Consider the following 22135-nt stretch of genomic DNA (forward strand, 5'->3'; position numbering starts at 1 on the left):
TCCTGCACCTGATGTACAAAGTTCTTCGAGGTTGTAACCTCATTGGCTGTTGTGGCCAAGTTATCTAGAGTAATACTGACCTTGAGCTCTTCTGAAGCTGCTTCAGTCCATAAGACAAATGCGTGAAACATTGCCCTTTGCGAAAATAAAATGCTTTTCATCATATACTAAGCCTTGGTACTATTGCATTAGCCACTATTTCTCATACTGAAATAGCTAAGTTACAGGTCAATGGATCTCACAAAAATCTGCAATTCATTATTTTAAAAAGATGGGAACAAATGTTTGATAGAGGCAAATAATATTCTGATGCTGTTATAATTGAGGAGAGAATAATTCCTGCTGTTATGGCCCTTGCTGTTAATGTTAAGCCCCACGTTTGTGAGCCATGCTGTAATAACACTGATTCTCACATTTAATTTAGGGACACTTACTTAATGGCACAAAGTCACAATCAGGGACAGTTTTGATAGTAACTGAAAGATCGTTACAGATGATGCGGCTTTGTTGTTGCAGTTGCAGTTTCACAGTTTCATTATTTTGTTCTAGATAAACTTACGCCGCAGTGTTGTTCTTCGGCACCCCAGTGTAGAAGTGTGCACAGGATAAACCAAATGAAAAATTGTGGTTTTAATTACTGTAGCAGATATTCTAACTAACATTTAGAGTTACAATCTCATTTTCCCTTTAAGAAGAGTAGTCATATACATTCTCTTCATTTATCATATATCTGTTTTCCAGTTTGCAAACAACTGTAATAAACGTAAAAACATTTTAGGAAACTAGCAAATATTACCATGTGTCAGTGTTGGCTTAACAGAAATCTCTTGTTTATCTGCTTCAGTCTTCATGGGGAATTAGAGCCATTTTAGGTCAGATTAATAAATAATCAGCAGGTTTAATTTATAACCCTTTGTTCACTGACCTGCAATACACTGCAACAGCCAAAATGCAGCTCCACTGTGATTGCTGTTACCAGACATGGGGTGAGTTGGTTGACATTTGTAAGCAGCTGGAAATCACCCCGACTACTGTAAAAAGATTGTCAGCTGTGGTGAATCAGTGTGTTGGAAGAGCTGCCGAGAGTCTTGTACCTGTGCTAACTGTACCAGAGGTACCTTAAGTACACTCCTCTGGTGTATATCTTGTCTCCTGCAGACAGTATTGCATCTGTCATTATTCGTCCACTTCCCTGCGAGTAGCGTGTCAATGGTAGATCTATGCATTCTGTACAGCGTGGTTGTGAGCCAGTGAGGAATCAGGGTGTTATACCAATCCCCGTAGCTAACAAGTCTGAAGTGCTGTCTTTCACTGAAACAAACTGAGCCAGTGGGACTCACTTCACCTGTATGGGGAAAAACAAAAGGGTAGGTGTCTGTAACTCATTGGCAATCCAAATGTATGGTGAATGATTGTATCCCTTCGGGAAATGCCAGCGAGGGACAGGAAAAGACACCAGGTGCACTCAGTGTGAGGGTATTCCAGCAGCCATTGAGGGAACACAGTGCAACAAACTGCAGATTGTGGCACACATTGGAACACGTGATGCCTTTCGTCTGGGCACTGAAGTGACTCTGTCATTCCAGCAACTGGCAGAGAAATTTGAGGAGACCAGCCTTGTGCATTAAGTCTCAACGAAGCTCACAATATGCAACGTTGTCTCCGGAACTGATGGTGGCTCTTTGGTTGTGAGTTGAGTGGGAGGACTGAACCAGATACTTCGGAAGTTCTGTGACAAGCGAGGCTGCAACTTCCTGGACCTGTGCCATAGTGTTGTGAACTGTAGGGTCCCCATAAATAGGTCAGATCTGCACTACACAACAGAGGCTGCTACTCAGGTTACTGACTGTGCAGTGCACCCAAGAGGGATTTTTTTTTTGGATTAGGCAGCTCTCCATCCAGGGGCTGTAGGAAACTCAGATGTGTAAGTGTAATACTGGAAAAAATGCCACCCACATGTGAGAGGTGGTACTCTGCCGAAGCATTCATAACTAAGTGCCAGAGTTTGAAGTGCTTGTGAAAAGCAATCACGCTCAATGAAAGCTGCTTGAAACCTGAAATTGACGACAGTGAGATTTTTGAGGAAAAATTAAATGTATATCAGAAGGATAGGCAAGTGGAAAATGGTGATGATGTATTTGACACTGTAGACAAAAAACTCAGATCCACTGAAGTAGAAATTGAAACTGCATGTGAGCCTGATTGGACAAGACTCAGTATCAGGGGTGGGTGTAAAATGATAGTTGGATCCTATCGCCCACCAGACTTACCTCCTCATGTAACCATAGAAATATATTGGCTCTAATTTCAGCAAATATACCAGACATCTTTGAGGATGTCCACTTTGACACTGGTATCGGTGACCATGATGCGGTTGTGGGAACAATGATTACAAGCACAAAAGACAGAGGACAACTAAAACAAGTAGAAAGATGGATGAGTTCAGTAAACTAGCATGTAGACAAACTCTGGCTCAAATTTAAAAGAATAATTGGCCACACACTGCATAGATAAATATGGAAGTACTCTGTAAATGTTCCTTTACAAAGAAAAACCCAAGAGAATTACCCCGATTAATCGTTGTACCACTGAAAAGATGAATGAAATAAGTATTTGTGTCAGTGGTGTTGAGAAACAGCTGAAATTGTTGGAACTGAAAAATGCTCCAGAGCACAATGGAATCCCTGTCAGATTCTATACTGAATTTGCAGCTGAATTAGCCCCTCTTCTCACTATAATCTGTCGCAGATCCCTCAAACAAAAAACCATGCCCAGTTCTTTGAAAAAGGCACTGGTCACACATGTCTACAAGAAGAGTAGTAGAAGCGATCCACAACACTATCATCCAGTACTTATGACGTCGATTTCTTGTAGAATCTTAGAACATATTCTGAGCTCAAACATAATGAGGTATTTTTAACAGAATAGTGTCCTCAGTTTCCAGCTAGCATGGTTTTTGGAAACTGATCATGTGAAACACAACTTGCACTTTCTCAGATGACATGTTGAAAGCTTTGGATCAAGGCAACCAGGTAGACTGTGTGTTTTGATTTGCACAAAGGATTTGACTTCTTATCGCCAATACGCTTATTTTCGAAAATACAATCATGGGGTATCAAGTGAAATTTGTGAGTGAATTGAGAACTATGTGGTAGAGAGGACACAGCATTTTATCTTAGGTGGTGAGTCATCGTCAGATTTGGAAGTAACTGGATGTGCTCCAGGGAAGTGTGTTGGTCCCTTGCTTTTCGTATTGTATATTAACAACCTTGCAGACCATATTAATAGTAAAATCAGGCTTTTTGCAAATGATGCAGTTATGTATAACAAAGTACTGTCTGAGACAAGCTGCATAAATATTCTGTCACCTCTTGATAAGATTGCAATATGGGGGAGAAATTGGCAACATGCTCTAAATGTTCAGAAATTTAGAACTGTGCACTTCACAAAAGGGAAAAACATAGTATCCTTTATTTTGGGTAAATGAAATCTAATGTTCGCATAGGTTCACTCATGGGTAAAGCAGGTGGTAGATTTTGGTGATTGGTAGCATACTGGGAAAGTGAAATCAGTCCACGAAAGAGATTAAAAAGCAATCAGTGTGTGACCCATCTTAGAATATTGCTCACGTGTGTCAGACCCGTACCAGATAGGACTAACAGCAGATATTGAATGTATACAAGGAGGGGCAGCACATATTGTTACAGATTTGTTTATTCCATAGGAGAGTGTCACATAGACATTGGTGGAACTGAAATGGTAGACCCTTTAAGACAAACGTAAACTATCCCGAGAAAGTCTGCTCCGTACCATGGGTGGTACCCTCTGGTGGCATTTCTAACGGAAGGCCGATAACTGGCAAATTGATCTCTGTCCCAGAGAGCTATCGGAGGTTGGCCCATATGACAGAGGAAGGGGTGGAACTGTTAAAGTAATGAATGAAATCTAGCTAGGTTTTTTGCTATCCCAAAGAATTCAGCAACACTTGGCACGCATCTGTTTGTAATGAATGCAGTTTGCCGCCATAGGATGACTTAAAAATGCTGAGAGCACATATCAGTGCAAGATTTGTGTCAGCGCATGCCTCAGTCCACCAAGGGACAGGGACATGATGTGGTGAAGAGGAAGTTTGAGGAATGGAACATTCTGCAGCAGAAAGGATAACACTTGTGAGATATTGCACCTGGTCATCACGACTGGAAATCTTTTTCTTTGAAGATGACCAGGGAGGAGTACAGCTGCCCATCAGCCTTAGTAAGTTGCAATTTGGGTATGCACACTGATGAGGTAGGAGTCAGCAAACAGACAGCACATGGGAAATGGTTGCTCTAGTAAACGTAAGAAAGAACGGACCACTCAAGACGATGGCAAGCTGCGCATTGCAAAAGGATAAGTCCAAATGCAAATTGGTATGGGAGGAGTTGGAAAGGAAAATGGGAACTCCAGTGTTAAGGCAGAAGAGTGAGTTGATTAAGATCAGTCAAGAGGGCACCTCTGGCAGGTTCTAGGAGAACTCCTAAGGGGATTATGCACATTAAAGTCACCGAGTAGCAGAAATGCGCGAGGTAGCTGCCCAATAAGCCAAAGGAGGTCTGACCTGGTGACATCGAATAATGGAGGGATATAAACGGTACAAAGGGAAAACATCAGGTGAGAAAGGAAAAGGTGAACTGCAACAACTTTAAGATGCTTGATAGGTTCCCGGGATTTACTCCGGATAATATTGCAGAGCCATCTCAGATCAGGACAGCTTATCGGCAGAGCTCAGCCATCTCTGCTCTGTATTTGCCCAGAACGGGTACTCTGAGAAGCAGATCCGGAACGCGTTTCGACCAGCACGCTCCAAACCTCAAGAACAACCTGAAGAAGCAGATAACACCACGGGGTTGGTTTTTCTACCGTATGTCGGTGGCGTGTCTTTTAAGAAACACCGGATTAAATGTGTTTTCCGGCCTCCAGCAAAAGTGAAATCAATGCTGCGCTCTGTTAAAGACAACCTCGGCCTGAGGAGACCAGGAATATACAAAATCCCGTGCCAATGTGGGAAATCTTATATTGGCCAGACGTGTCGTACGGTCACAGACAGATGCAACAAACATAAACATCACACGAGGTTGGGTCAGCCAGAGAAATCTGCGGTTGCTGAACATTGCCTTGACACGGGACACGGCATGAATTATGGAGAAACCAAGATCCTCTCGCATGCTTCCACATACTGGGACTCCATCATCAAAGAGGCGCTCGAAATACGTATAAGCAGTGACCTAATAAACAGAGACACGGGGTTTCACCTGAGTAAAGCCTGGGAGCCAGCCTTGACGGCACTAAGGAATCATCAGCCACAGATTAGCAACCGCACCGAGTCCACGCAGATGGGAAGCCTTAGCGCAGATGCTTAAATGGCACACCAACACCTCGCGCGCGCGATCGGGGTCCGTCGCTCCCGGCCGCATTTTCCCGCGCTGCGGCGCGCTTCCGCAGACTGCGACCCGTTTCTCCAGCAGAGGGCTCTGGTATTCGACGCTGTCTACGATTCGTCTTCGATGACGTTATGCCCCGCTGGCGCCTGCGCTGTACTAGAAAGGCAGCATATAAATTTGCGCGCTTCTCAGCGACGCGACAGTAGCACCTTAAGATGGCGGGCAGTTGTCTCGCTGAAATATTGTGCGGTTTCTATAATATTATCTGGCGTAAATCCCGGGAACCTATCAAGCAGATGCAGCGCCGGGAAAGCCTCAAACAGCACAACTTGAAGATGGGCAGTCAGTGAGATGGGTTGCCTATGAATCTCATTCAGCATGATGCCCACAGGAGATGGAATGCTGACCTTGGGAGGGGGAGGGGGGGGAGGTCTAAACAAACTGGAGAGAAATGTGAAAGCTCAAAGCAGTCGTAAGTATGGAATTTTGTTTCCTGAAGGCAGAGTACAAGGGGACGGTGTGATGCTAAAAGCAGCCATAAATTCTCTTTCTGGGACAGAAGGCCACAAATGTTCCATTCGAGGAGGTATGAGGAAGAAATGAAGGGGCATCATCTCAGCACTGTTGATTGACAGTCTGAAGACTTGCAGCTACACTGCATAGAAGCAGGTGGATCCTACTCCATGAGGTCAACAGAATTATCAGCTTGCTTGTGCTGTCAGTATGTGGAGTCCTACTCAGGAAAGCTGTTTGTGGTGGGTGGTGGCGACATAGAAGCTGGTCAGGCTAAGGTATCACATGGCAACACCGTTGAATACAATCTTTGAGACGGCCAAGGAGAAGACAGTTTGCCTTTGTTGGACTTCTTTGAGCCTTTCCAGTTAGCAGAGGAAGACACTGGCGTTTGGCTGGAGGGATGTAGGAAGTCTTCACAGAACTCCTTTTGTCCTTTCCGGTCACCAGTTGTGTACCCAGTGGCTTCGCTCCTTGAGGCGAGAGACTGATGGCTTGTTGCACAGCTGGACAGGGGGATGGTGATGCTATTTTGGCACTGGACAATTTCACAATCTCAGAACAGAATTTGAGGTCACACGTCTGTGTGGCCATGTCATTCATGGAGTGAGAGGTAGCAAGAAGAGAACTAAGTGGAGAACACACAGTTTGCAACTAGCCAATAACTTGCAGGTGACTGGGGAAGGCACTTTTTCCTTTACCTGGATCTCCTGCTCACCATGATATACAGGACAATCCCAAGAGGCAGCAGCATGACTGCCATGAAATTGATACAGCAGGGAGAAGGAGGTGGACAATGCCCTCATATGCATCCCTACCACAGGTTAGACATTTGGGTGCGTGTCAGAAGACGTTCTAGTGTGGTTGAATTGATGACACTCGTAGCAGGGTATAGGGTTCAGAATGTAGGGTCAGACTGTGGTAATTTAATAGCCTACTTTGATTTTGGACGGAAGCACTACTCTGTCAAAGGTGAGAAAAAGAGTGCGGGTGTGCACTAATGAGAAATCTACCTTTTTCATCACCCGACAACTTAATCTGAGAGGTTAGATTGGATTTCAGCCTCAGTCAGACTTTCTAGCAGCCTAGTGTATGTAACACCACAGGAAGAATTCCAAGTTCTATGGACCATGACACGAAAAGGATACCCATGGAGAAGCGAGGTGGAAAACAGTTGTTCAGCTTGAGAATCCGAAGTTCTCTCCAAAAGCAAAGTGCCACTCCTCTAAACGAGAGCAGGATTTCACAGGGCCAGCAATGGCATTAACACAATTGTGAATAATGAACCAAATTACCATTGCAAAGGACTGACCATCTTCAATACGTGAAACCACAACGAACCACGTTGCAGCTGACAGGGTCTTTGAATTATTAGCCTCATTACCTTTACATTTTGTAGATGTTAATCGTGATGACTGTTTCATTGTGAGAAAATCCCTATGATTGCCAGTGTCTCCAGTAGCATGCTCTTTCTAACTGGGGGTTCCCTTCACAGGGGGGGCACACCTGCCTTAGGTGATTATTTACACCTCAGGTTACACCTCCAAACACCTGATTGAAGGACCATTTGGGAATTTGGCAGCTCAGGCTATCACCCCTCCTTGGGCCTGGCCTGTACCAGGGGGTATGTGAATACCCTGCCTTTCGACCCAGGGCTAAGAATTACATGTTACGCAGTCACCTGTTATGCGGCAGACGTGTGTGCCAGCCATCAGGAGCAAATGAGGAGGAAGAAGAGAGAGGAACCTCCAACGCCCAAGTGCAGGAAATAAGGGAGAAGGGAATCACGCAAATGAAGAGGGAATGAAAGACAGTGATGAGACTGCTCTTATGTCAGTGACAGACGATGTGGAACATTCCCAGTAACATCCAGACATGTTTCCCACAGAAAAGGAAAAAGAATAGCAGGAGGATAGACATGCAGCACAGAAGGGGAAAGATGCTGTGACAGCTGGGGCCCTGTGGTAGCCAAGCATGAACCCCTGAAAGAGTGTTGAGCCCCCAGGGGGGGTACACCATGTGTGACAACTGCACATTGAGTAAACTGTGGTAGCAGATGCTTCATAAATGCCTGCTCAGAAACACACAAATAACTGCACTAAGTAAGCGTAACAGGCAGTGTTGAGATGTGTCTGTTGTTATTCAAACCCTGAACCATTTTAAAACTGTGTGAAACTTCAGTTGTGTTAATTGTTGATGTTCTAGTGAATAAGCAGTGACAGTTTACATTCATGCTAGAGCGACACTTCACACAACACATGTGATACTCAGAACGTTTCTCCTATGTTGCTACAGTGTGCAGTGATATATGAAAGACTGATTCTGCCATATTTTATGTTTTTCACAAATGGAACAACCATCAATTGGATTGGCACAACGTGTGCCCACACAGCAACCCAGCTCCATCACACATGCCTGCCTTCATTGTCCCACCAGTCAGCAGCAAGATGAATGAAGTGTGGCGTGTGACAGTGATGTCACTCCTATGAGATGGAGTTAGTGGTAACAGTACTGCCACTGCTGATCGACACGCTTCACTTGTCTGCACAGTTGATGATGTCTCGGAGCGATGACTGTTCTCACCACACTGCCCCACTGTGTGCTCAAACCAGTACATTTGATCAGCAGACCTAACTAATGAAATGTCCAAAGCAGAAATTTTTCGATGAAACATGAACAAGTGCATGCCAAGAGTACAGTAACGAATACATTGATCCTTTTTCTCATTTGTAAAATTATGATTATAGATGAAGTGACATTTATGGAACTTATGACTTGTACTATGATTTGTGGATGTTTTAATGAGATCTGACCACTACATTCAATTGAATTCAACTTTATTTTCTATGTTACAAAACTAAAAAGTATCTTTAAAAGGGGGGCAATCAAACATTTCTTTTTTAAGTGTAAGTAAATGTAAGCCCCAAAGGTATTGTCTTTAAATTGCCTTATAATGTAAAATTGTAATAAATTCTTAAATGTGAGAGCATAGAGATGTTAGAAGCAATGAAAGAGAGCAACTGTATTTTTTTAATTGACAAATAGCACATGGTGGGAGGGAGTTACAGCAGGGAAGAGAGGGAAGGGAGGAAGGAATCCATGCTGTAGATGCTTGGGAGTGAGGTTCTTCCCTGAATGGCAAATATCAGGGAGAGGAAATGTAGGTGTGGAGGTCAGTCCCCAAAGGAGGACCAGAAACACTGATAAGGGATGAAAAGGAGAGACAAGGAGAACAAGAACAGGAAGGAATACAAGAAACCTGACAGATATCCAGGTCGACATGAGGGAGTTCTGAGAGGCGGGAAGGAGTGGGCAGAGGTGAAGAAGTCCAGGAAAAGAGGGGCACGATAAAGGAAACAGCATGGGAATGAGGAATGAGCCAAAATAGCTCAGGGCCCAGTGTGCACCATACACAAACCCACGTAAGAACCACAATTCCACTGGTGGAGGTGTGGAGGGGTCTAACAAATTAATTTCTTCTTATATCTACATGTGAAGCTTTGCCATTTGAGTTAACATGTAGTTTTATTTAGACAAAATTTAGTGGAATGTGTTGCATCACAAACCTGATGCCTAGAATTCATACTCTTCTCATTGCTGCAACCACAGGAAATATCCAATTTCAATAGGACTTGTTTTCTAGTTGTGTTCACAAACAACGGCAGCTGAGCTTAGGCCTATTCGGCTAATATAGTCAAGCATTCCCCGACTGCAACGAGAATTCAGTAGCTCTCTCAGTATGCTGATGTCAGACAGTAAGAGCTCTTAACACAATCTTGAGAAGGTGGTTGCCGATTTATTCCATTTGTCATTGCTGACAGTAGTGGAATGTGACAAATACTACATAAACAAGGAGAAATTTACGGGATACATGCTTTCTTCAAGCTCGAAAGTCCTGTATGGACATACCGCTAATGTCACTTTAAACCATCAACAAAATAATTACTCCTGCCTTGACCTGCAATGCTATTGTTCATGAGACCAACTGTAGTAGACTTCTTGATTATGTTGAGTTCCTTCTTTCACAATGATTTGGTTTTTTTTTATTTCATGTGAGGCGAGCACTGTGGCCTACTTATTACACTGCCTTTTAGTATGGCCTGACATGGGAACAGTTCACAAGACTGTGCATGGGACTTTCTGATGTCACATGCTGAATACAAGAAGAGAAGAGCTGTCTATTGATGTAAGTGATCATTCAGTTGAAAATGCATGAGGCAAGCATGACATCCAATACAATAAAAATAACCTCGAGTAAAGTTAATTTGAGTTTATACTTTCTCTTTACCGAAGGGTATGTTAGCCCCTAATATTTGTTCATAAATATGTGACGTTCTGCATTCATGAGGACCAACCAGTGGTGAAGGGAGAGACTGAAGTGTTTGCACGAGTTTATTTTGAAACTTACTATGTTTTCTTAATACACCAACCCAGGAAGTGATACTCTGATTTACGAGCAATACAGGTAGAATTACATTAATGATTTAAGTCCATAGCTTTTAGGAACACCAAGCCAGAAAGAAATGAAGAGCTGGCATCACAGGATACAAACCAGCTATTTTATACTTCGTTACTCTACACTTATAATTGCTACACCATGATCAACTTTTAAAACATCAGTGTTCGTTGTGCTGTAGCTGAGACATCATGAAGGCCTTAACTGTAATGGCATCATTTGAAAATTTTAACAAATCATACGAAAAATGTGTTTTATAAATATTTCGTATGCTGTTGCCTTCAGATACCTTGCTGTCATAACATGCTTAATACAGTACACCAACTGTCAAGTAGGAAATCCAATATGGTGCTTCCCAATCACCCTTCATTTAACAGTAATTGATGTCTATGGTAGTTCCTGCAGTTTTTTTTGTATAGCCTATCTCTTGCAGCTGCCAGAGAAATAGTTGTCAATTGGTTGACATTCACCATGTCATAAGAAATGCAGAAAATATCAAACAACTCCACCTGGTGAACTGGCCTATACTGAGTTCTGTCAGAAGTCATGCCACATACCTGTTGGCCAAAGTCTTCAATTGCAGACCTGCCCACAACTGTCATTCTGCAACATCTTATCAAAATCAACTGTGGACAGGAGCACTGGTTACCTGAACAGGTTTAAGTGTGATGAGTCTCTATTGTGGTTGTGACGACCCAATCCAAAGTTTAGTCAGAGCTATACAGAGGTGACAGAAGTCATGGGGTACCTCCTGTATCTTGTGTTATCTCCATTTGCCTAGTGTAGTTCAGCAGCTGAAGGTGGCATGGAGTGAACAAGTTGTTGGAAGTTCCCTGAACAGATACTGAACCATTGCGCCTCTATAGATGTTCATAATTGGTGAAGTGTTGCCAGTGCAGGATATTGTACATTAACTGACATCACTTATATACCATTAGTGTTCAATGGGACTGATGTGGAATGTGAGTGGCCAAACCATTTGCTTTAACTGACCATAATGCTCTTCAAGTCAGATGCAAACAGTAGTAACCTAGAGACATGGCAGGTTGTCACCCATAAAAATTCCTTCTATTTTTGGTCACCAAATGGCTGAAAATAACCATTCCAGCCAATAGTTTTGTTGGACTACAGGACCCAGTCCATTCCATGTAAAAACAGCCCACACCATTATTGAGTCACCACTAGCTTGTACAGTGTACTGTTGACAACTTCGGTCAATGGCTTCATGGGGTTTACACCACACTAACCATACCATCAGCTATTACCACCTGAAATCTGGCCACCTAGGGTCCAACTGATATGGTCAGAGGCCAACAGGAGGTGCTGCAGGTGATGTCCTGATGTTAACGAAGGCATTTGCGTCGTCTGCTGCGATAGTCCATCAGTGCCACATTTCCCTGCACCGTCCTAGCAGACACTCATTGTAAATCCCACACTGATTTATGTGGTTATTTCACAGTGTAGCTTGTCTGTTACTACTGACAACTCTATACAAATGCCACTGCCCTGTCATTGAGTGAAGACCGTCAGCCACTGCATTGTCTCCGATACAAGCAAATGCCTGAAATTCACTGAAACTATCACACCTTAAGTATTTATTGGAATCTGCCATTATGAACATTGAACAGACGACATTAACAATAGCCAGTCATCAAGCCTCTATCCTTGCCAGCCTCAAGATGAAGTAGCTGGCTGACAGCCACAGACATCCAAGATGGTGAGACTAGCTTCATGATAGCATACGCACTGCTCTTTTTGAATATTTTTGTTAATCAATTGGAGAAAGTTATCAAAAACATAATCATACTAGTTAATTAGCTCCGGTGAGCAAAACGTGACCAATTTTTCTGAAACACATTTTACATTAGCACGAGAAAACATTGCCAATTCATACTAACAACGAAAAAGCCCACAACTAAATTTTTCACCAGTGTAGGTGTGTTCCATTTTTAGTCATAATTGCATTTTCTTTAAAATTGGGCAAATAATTGTTCTGCAGAAGTTGGAGAAAGTCGAGATGGGGTCTAGGAGCATACTTACATCTTTTGTGACTACTCACTGAGTTATGATGAGAATGGAAGTGGCTGTGTCAGCCACTTTTATTATGCAGCAAATGAGACAGAAGTGAACAGGCAACAGATTTTAAAATACAATGAAATAGAAGCAAAAGCCACTGTATTTGCAAAAAATGTTCTCACATCCCACAGTAACAACAATCTCAGAAACAAACATTCTGAAGGAACAGCTGAGTACTTCTGAACCATGGTAAGGTGGAATACATGGCCTTTTTTCTTACCTCATATTAGATGAAACTGTCATCCCAGATAATGTTCCAACAGACACTGATTAGAAACTGTAGTACCAAAGGCAATTGACTTAATGTAAAAATTTGTTGCTATTTTTGTCTACTTTTATTATCAAAATATAGGTGATCAGTAAACAACCAGAGTGAAAAGTTTTTATATTTAGTCACAATACTACATGTCAATGAAATGTTGTCAACGAGCTTCTTGAGAAAGGATGGTCTTACTCTGGTAACACAGCAAGTTTTCTGAAACTGCCTTACAGTTTTAGTTTTTAAAGCAGAAAGTGTTCTACATTTGCCACATACTCAATATTTACTTAAAAAATCAATTTAATCTTTCAGCTAAGTCATATTAGCTGTACATAATACAATAAATATATTAACAATAATGATACAAACAGTAACAGGCACACCAATTATTTGTTTTCTTTAGTAACACCTGGGTTTCCTCATCACCACTGGGGTACCAGGCTTGATGCGTTACTCTTTTGTTTTACATGGCAAGTTTCCCCAGTAGGCCTATAAACCATGATGTCCACACATGCATGCACAAGAATCTAGTTGATTCTTGGAGCAAGCATGACACTACAGTACAGGGTGTATTTGAAAAGAACTTTACAAATTTGAAAATTTAGACCAACTTATACAGGTAACTTACAGGCAGGCTTGGTGTCATATTGACAGAAAACTCATTGTGTTTTGACTTGTGTGATACGCTAGTACAAAATTGTGCCAACCCAAGCAGTGACAGCAGATTGTGTGTGCTTTGGTTTGAAGAGAATGTGACAACTACACAATGTAATTTTTGTACAGAATATGGTGAAGATCCTCGCAGGCATATCATTTTTGAGTGGTCGAAGTGTTTTACTGGAAGTATTCAGTACAACACATCCTGAAGTCATCCCTTGGCACATGACAATAGACATCAAGTGGAACTAGGCTTCATGTACAGTCCTACAAAAATCAACCCAGCATTCTCTTCTACAGCTCCAGTCCCATGTACAACTGGCACATGTGAAGTAAATATACCATACAAGACCTAAAAAACAGTAGGATTGATTATAGGATCTCATGTGGTAGTGTAACAATTTGGATGAAAGATACAATGCTAAGGCTGCCGTTACTGTGTGGTCAACTTCTTATGCAAGTGGTTAAATTAATGAACAGCAGAATTTGCACCAGTAAAAAACCCATAAACATTCCTCGACATCTCTACTGTATTTCCAAGTTAAAGTACCCCGCAACTGAACATGTCATATGTGACACATTGTGGTCACATTGCCAAGACCTCAGCTTCACATGGAGTGTGTGCTGAGTAACCAAACGAAGTCACATTGGGGCTATGGAAGTGTAAGGTAAACATTTCCCTATAAAATGACACCAAATCCATGCCCGAGTCAAATGAATAAATCACTGCATTTTCAAAGTTGTGAAGTACTCATCGATACACCCATTATGTGTGCACATAACTTACCTGGTGCAGCACTGATTTTAGGAGGTCCATTTTCTTCAGGCATCAGGACCAAGCCTGAAACAGAAATTTTACCATTTACAAATCTCTTTCCTGGCACTGTACATTACTTCATTCGCTGAACTATTATTTTACACAATGGCCACAAATACTGACAAGAGCTACTGCTGCACTTTTCAGCATTCAAAAGTTTCAGTTCTGTTTTCAAGAGGAATGGTTATTCTGTCGGTGAAATTAAATCAGTATTGTCCAAGAAAGTAAGACGCGGTGCCAGCCATATACAAGAAGAGGACCAACACATAGCGCGGCTTCCTTTTTGCGGTGCTACAACGAGCAAGATAGCCAGAGTCCTGATGAGGCTAGGAATAAAACCAGTTTTCCGACTACCTAGGAAAATTAAAGAAATGTTGAGATCAGTCAAAGATAGTCTCGGCTTAAGAGTGCCGGGAATTTATACAATTCCTTGCGAATGCGGCAAGAATTACGTGGGCCAGTCTGTAAGAACTGTTGCTGACCGCTGCATCGAGCACCAGCGCCACCTAAAATACAGGTATTTGGAAAAATCAGCAGTGGCTGAACATAGCCTGCTTAACAAGCATAAGATTTTGTTTGAAGAAACCAGAATAATAGCCCACACATCGAATTACTGGGACTCTGTGATCTGGGAAGCAGTCGAAATTAGACTTAGCGATAATCACTTTAACAGAGACAATGGCTATGCACTTAGCAACATTTGGAAGAGTGCACTGGATAAAGAAAAATCGCAGAGAAAAACTTCCCGCACTTGACCTCCTGATTCAAGGGATGGTGCTGCAAGCAACGCACGATAGAAACTACATCTATGGAAGTAGAGGGCACCACTTCACTACGCGCCATATCGCTGTTGCTATGACGTATTCCAGCCAATCAGAAGCTGTCCATGGCATATAAAAGTGGGAACCTCGCTAGTTCACGACAGTCAGTTTTAGCCCTGACGACGACCATGGAGGTAGTGGTCGAAAGCTTGGAGTTTTATCCTGAATTGATGCAGCATGTACACAGACAGATTTTTATTCAAGAAATATTTTGCGAAAGACTTCGTAGCCAAATTTACATTATTGCATGTTACATCAATAAAGGCACTACCAGGTGACTATGATTTGATATATTATTGCCAACATCCAACTGAAGAATCACAAAATAAATAAGAATAAGAGAACAAACAATTTTTAGCCCAATAATATTCAAAATAAAAAGTTTTATAGCAACCTTTCCTTTCTATAATGTCATTGGTATTCCAACCTGGGCTTTCCATAGTTTGAGTTCTTAACAAAGTTATACCAAAATACCTAAAGCAGAAGTACGTGTTACGATGGTTGGCTATGATATCACTAACTACTTAATCCTTGAGTGGGTGCACTGTCTTTACCACATGAGGGGAACATGATGTACTTTGTACATGTGAAGGATAGTGGTCTTCATGGTGCTACAGTAATGAGCAAAATCAGAGTTTTACCTTAGTTTACGTAAACAACAAAAAAATAAACCTACATTCTATGAGCTAAATCACTGCTTAAGTAAGCTAAAATACAAAGCTGTCATCATTTCACTCTGCTGCCATGCACAAGTGTTACAGTAATGACCCACCCTAGTCATTAAAAAACGTAGTTGCATCAGGTCCCAACCAAACACTTATTCGATTTCAAATTCCTCAATGTGAGATTGTGCCACCTGCTTTAGAACCTGCGTCATTTTCTTGCATGGATCAAAATTTTTTTTTCTCACCTAGCTTGCCGTTTATTGTATATTATTGCTGCTCACTTGGACATATGACAGCATGACTTAGCAGTGTTATCTGAAGCAATAATGAAGGAATAGATAATGGGCTCTCAGTTGTAAAACAGCAATGGAGTAGTACAAGACAATGTTATTGTGAATGGCGCCCCTTATACGTAGGCACGCCTGCTTGAGGGTTAAACTTCAACAACAAAGCAATCTTTTGTTTATATGCAAACTGAGCAGTTGTCAGATACCAGACAGTGTTATTGCACCAAGTTTTGGAATGTACGTCAGTACACATTCCTATTCCATTTATGTATAGTCAACAATGTTTCACCATATACTTCAAAATGTGGTGCATTACAAATAATTACTAAATTAATATATACATCTTGGCAAAAAGGTATATGAAGAGATTTGTTAAATACAGGACAAAAGTCTTACAAAAATTTGCCATTCACATACGAAATTATTTTGTATCTCATTCATGACTATTTTCATTGAGAAAATCCACACACTTATTATATCTGATTTAAGAATGGTCAATGTAAACACATAAACAAAGCTAATATGCAAACTTTCACAGATGGTTATGTACACGAAGTTTGAAACAAATTTATGGTCAACGATTTCTAATACAAGATCCTCCCAAATAAAATCTGTGGGCTCCCAAACACATCAAATGTTTACATATTCACTTCTGACATCCATAGACGATAGCAAGACATTTTAAAATACACTGAGTACTGACAGTATTATGTCAGATGGACCTTGCACACAATGGAACAACATGTTTGAACACGAAGTGTTTGTGACTATGCTACCCAGAGAAATTAGCTACCCAGTTGAACACACATGGACATAAAATTGCATTTAATGACACTTATAATGAAGCCTAATGGTTTCTAGAAACTGTAACAGAAGAAGTTATTGATATAGAAATATGTAACCATCAATAAAGACAATGGTTTGCAGCTGAATACACCATGGACACAGCCACTGTAAGGTTACAACAGGTGTCGCAGGCACAGGATAAAAACAATGCCTTGTATGACGATTAACTGAGTATTTGTGATGTGACATCTGATGCAAAGGCTATACAAAACAAGGCAGGCAACGTCACAGCCAGTTGCCATTTAACAATGGCTGAGGAGCACTGTTGAAAGCTCGTGGATGTACAGGCACTTGGTGCTGCTGGAAGCATGAGAAGATATTGCAGCGAGATTGTGCATTCGTACAAAATTCTGATAAATGTGTGACCAATTTAACAGCACAAACATCACAGATAGCTGTGTATCCCTTTTCCAAACACACTAGTAATCATATGAAATGCTGAGAGATTCCAGACTTTGAGTATGATGTATACAAATATGAACAGCTTGTATTAGCTTGCTAGATACAGCATAAGAAAGAATTTCTTTTCTCTGATGTAATTTTTTACATTTTTACTGTTCCAAAAACAGGATATTTAGAGGTTCAAGCACAGGTAGACAAAGATGACGACGTGAGTTGGCTTATGACTTGTTGAAGGGATTTTGATACATCCAAAAACTTTTCAAAGTAAAGAAATAATACCCTTCCCTAAATGTGTGTCCAACATCTCATCCAATGCATCATTTCATCTGGTTTCAATTTTTGAACCAATTGGAGTATGTTAGTACATAAGGCCCACCTAGAACTGGATTTTAAACTAAATGAATACATGTGATTCCACGACATGTTATGATGCACGGATTGTCACAAGAAATGACTGGTAACTTAAGAAATTCTGAATTGGAATTTTTGATCTCCACATATTAGGGCTATAACAAAGTAGTCATCAAAGCTCCCTTAAAAAATGCATACAGCAGACCTAATATCAGACAACAGGCAAGTGTTCTCATGTTTTGTTCATCATACTAAACTTGTGAGAGGCTGTGGCTGAAATTATCAGAAAGATAGAAGCATGTTTCCTGCATCAATTGATTCTATTATAATGTATACAACACATACACACAAAACAATGATAAACACACAGGATACTTTAGCCAGCATACCTTATGTACAGAAAAAAACTTTAGCTAATAGCAAGAGGCTATGTTGCTTGCTCTCTACTTTCTTGTGGTACTCTAGATGCAGAGGCACATATTTTAGAAGCAGAGGCACATATTTCATGGGTGTTCACAGAAAAAGTGATACAGTATATCAATATTTAAAACTGAATTATACAAAACAGACAATGCAATTTATTTTATCATAAAAAACCTCATTATCAGGGTTACAGCTTCTATGTATGAAATGTTAAAAACACTTCAGTTTAATTACTGTAAAAATTTTTAACACCGACATGTAGTTTATTGTGAAAATTTTGAACACTGACATGATTGCCTAGACATCAAGAGCAGCAACTCATGAGTTTCCATAATTCAAATTAAAAAACAAAAACTCACTTCATTCTAACAAATGAAAAATTACACAAACAGGTGCTTGGTTTTAGACACACACTTCCATGTTCAGACAACAGGTTACTGCTTCCATGCTGCTTCTGCAATCTGCCACTGACAATACTCAGAGCCGAATGATGTGATGATGATACAATTTTTCAGTGCTGTACATCAAGGAGATAAATCCTCCAGCCTCTGTGAAAATTTCTTTAAACCACATACCTAACAGCATATAAAAGCGGCAACTTGAAAAATGTCTAGTAAACCTCTAGTTTTATATATGACAGTACGCAGTTCAGTTCCAGTGGTCTTTGACTGTACCAAACTTAAATACAATGGAGCTGATGAAAATAAATGCATTCTGAAGAAAAAGACCAACACCTGGATAGACCTTTCTTGGCCTGAAAATCAATAAAAAAACATTGTTACAACAAAATAAAAATTATACAATTGCTTTATCAATCTTCACAAAACCACTGTCATAAAATATAATCATGAGTCAAAATAAAATTAATATGTATTTCTATAGGCATAAGTGTGATTTGAAATTTAAATATAAAAATATATACATATACACTACTGTTGACAAGTTAACTTTCAAGTCACATTAATGAACCACCGACAGACAGCAGGTGACAACACCAGCTGTGGATTGTGCATAAAGGGGCACACACAAGACAGTACAGTTGGAAACAGAGTGATTTATCTGACATCCAAAAGGGTACGATCATTGGCATTTGGGCCAAAGGTGGAAGCACTTCTGATATAGCTATGTTTATTAACTGTTCTCGTGTCGCTGTAACTAAATAGCATTGTGCATGGCAAAATGACACTATCCAAAAGTGGCACTGAGGCAGCTATGATGCACCGTGGGCCATAGACAGGGGTGACTACGGCTGCAGAAATGTGTACGAGTGAATAGCATGCAACTGTTGAGCAACTGACCACCCAGATGAGCCGAGGGGCTACCAACTGCCTCTCCTCACTGACAATTCTGCAAATGTTGATGCGTATGAGCATCTGCAGCAAGTGCCTGGTTCTTGCACCCATGCTGACTGCTGTTCATTGACAATGAAGACTGGATTTTGCATGCCAGTACTGCAACTGAAGTCCACTGCGTCGCAACAGGTGGCCTCGTCAGATGACTCGTGTTTTATGATCCGTTGGATAGAAAGCAAATACTCTGCAATGATCATTAGAGCAGGGAGCATTATGGTCTGGCAAACATTTTCATGTCATTTCTTGGGTGATATCATCATTCTGAATGGCACAATGGAGCAACCCAAGTATGAAACTGTCCTCAGGGACCATGTCCACCCATGAAAGCAATTTGTTTTTCTTCAGCCCAAGTGCACCTACCAGCAGGACAATTCACGTGTACGTGTGTTGTTCGAAGAGCTCCAGGATGAGTGTATTGTATTCCCCTGTCCACCAAACTTTCCAGATGTAAACCCAACCGAGAATCCGTAGGACCACCTTGATGGCTCCACATCGCTGTTAGTACCTTCCAGAACCTCAGACCCCACTTGCATACCTGGCAGCTGTCTGCACTGCAAAATATGATTATTCAACCTATTGACAGGTGGTCATATTAACGTGCATGGACAACATTTGTTCGAGGTGGACTAGTTTCACTTGCTTGACATCACTCCTAATGCAAATGATATTCCTTTCACTTTATTTCTTTTCCTCTACCAATTCATATACCACAAGTACACAAAGTACAAAAATCCTTTTACATTCTGTGCTTTCATAATCCTTATTGATCAGTATGACAGACTTGGCTGACAACAGAAAAGTTAATATTTTACACAAAAACAATTTTATTTAACGAAATTTTCAAAAAATTCTTTGATACTAGTTGAACTTAAAAATCCAGCTACAGAAGTAAGCATTTGTTTTATGACTGACATACCTACACCTCATATGAAAACTATATTTCTCTAATATGCCCTCTTCCAGAATTTCGTAATTCAATAAATTAGTAAAAGAAGTTGCTGCAGTTATTCAAATTCTAGAATGTAAATCTTTCCAAAATCAAATTTTACTGTCCTGTAGCCCTAATTTTGTCTGTATTCACGTCTATACATTCTTATCAGAAAAAAAACAAAATCTCAAATATAAAATTTTTGTTTCTAGAATGTTCTTGACGAGCTTTATCAGAAAATGCAGGAAAAACTGCACACCTCCAAAGACTCCTTACTCCTGAAAACATAACCTAATATTAATACCATTTGATTTGAAGAATACACAGCTGATCAAAATAACTTCATTACCAATTGTGAATAAATACCTATCATTCATATCTTTTGTATTGTCACTGAATATGTAATTGGTTTTTATTTCAATATTTCATACACATCATCTTACAAGATTCTTTCAGTAGGTGCAGTGGGCCATGCCACAGTAAGTCCTTGCTGATCATTCTTTCACAAATGTTGCCAGAGTCACTGTTCTGTCTGATATCTTCAAAAACAGTACCGTCATACTAGAAACAGGCTGCATTTTGTGAAGTATTTAAAAAATGCTCCATTATTTTGTAAAATTGAAAGATTCTGCTAAAAGAACACTGATCGTCAATATTGCATTTTACAAAAATGAATGTGCATTGACAGTGAAGTCACACTGAAAGTATTGTCTTGGTTCTTCATAACTGTTTCGAGTACTTATTTGTTCACAGCCCTCGTAAATGCACCTTTAAGGATGCTTCTATCTCCTTGTAAGTCACAAGTCAGTCATACTGGACACAGCATAAATGCTTTCTTTTTTTCTTTTAAACAACAAACAATTTTGACCGACCTTCATGAAATTAATCTCAGACTTTCTAAAGAAATTCTGCAAATGAACTGTAACCACATGACTGACAGCCAAGAGTTGAAGGAAATGGTCGGTGGCGCATTGTTGTCAAGTTAGCCCTGTTCAAAAATTATAAGAAATCATCTAATGAAAGAAAATATTCATGACATTACCAGTTTATCACAACACTGCTACTTTAACCCTGCTGTTCTGTTCACTTTTACTTGACATATATACTGTTCGGGTCAATATGACCCGACATATCAAAATGCTTTAGAAACATAAATTTTGGTACAGTTTTAGCTATCGACATTGTTGTTCTATTCCAGTACCTTGTTAGTAATAATAATAATAATAATAATAATAATAATAATGGTAATAATAATAATAATAACAATGCATACAACTTTATTGAGGGATATTTTTCATTTAAATATGCACATAAATTTGAAACAACAGACAGTTTCCATTACAGGCATTCAACTTAGAAAGCACTACAGTTTTTCCATACTTCTATTCTTATTGTTGACAGTTTAGACGTAAGTATTGACATTTTCTAACAACAGACAGTTGTCATTACAGATATTCATCTTAGAGCACACTACAGTACAGAACACACTACAGTTTTTTTATTACATTCCAACATAGAAAGCACTACAACTTTAGAATCCTCTCTTCTTACTGATTGTAGTTTAGGCACAAGTATTCACATAAATTTGAAACAACAGAATTTTCAATACAATCATCTTATAAAATACTACAGTTCTTTTCTTACTGCTTGCACTGTGGACACAAGTAGGTTACATGTTTCTTGCAAATATGTTTACTACATTTTCCACACACCATGTTTGTTTTATTGTCATTACTTGATGGACAGAACTTACAGCGTGCACGTTTTGTAGATTTTCTTGTTGTTACCGATTCTGACACACCACCCACATCATTCGGGTTTTGGATGCTTGTGACCATTCTCAAAGAATCTTCTGTTCTTGG

The 22135-nt window shown here is 40.3% G+C and overlaps 1 protein-coding gene across 2 annotated transcripts in view; it reads right to left on the reverse strand.

The window, feature by feature from the left end:
- The window catches only part of LOC126425040 (transmembrane protein 50B), a 515390-nt gene that overhangs the window by 34277 nt on the left and 458978 nt on the right, over nt 1–22135 (reverse strand). The window contains exon 5 of one of the 2 annotated variants that reach the window (XM_050087946.1): nt 18362–18612. The exons of the other annotated variant lie outside the window; for it this stretch is intronic. The gene's annotated coding sequence lies outside the window, so the exon portion shown is untranslated. Of the gene's footprint in view, nt 1–18361; nt 18613–22135 lie in introns of those variants that run through there. 2 annotated transcript variants of the gene reach the window in all.

This window comes from Schistocerca serialis, chromosome 10, assembly GCF_023864345.2.
Source record: "Schistocerca serialis cubense isolate TAMUIC-IGC-003099 chromosome 10, iqSchSeri2.2, whole genome shotgun sequence".
Classification (NCBI taxonomy): domain Eukaryota; kingdom Metazoa; phylum Arthropoda; class Insecta; order Orthoptera; family Acrididae; genus Schistocerca; species Schistocerca serialis.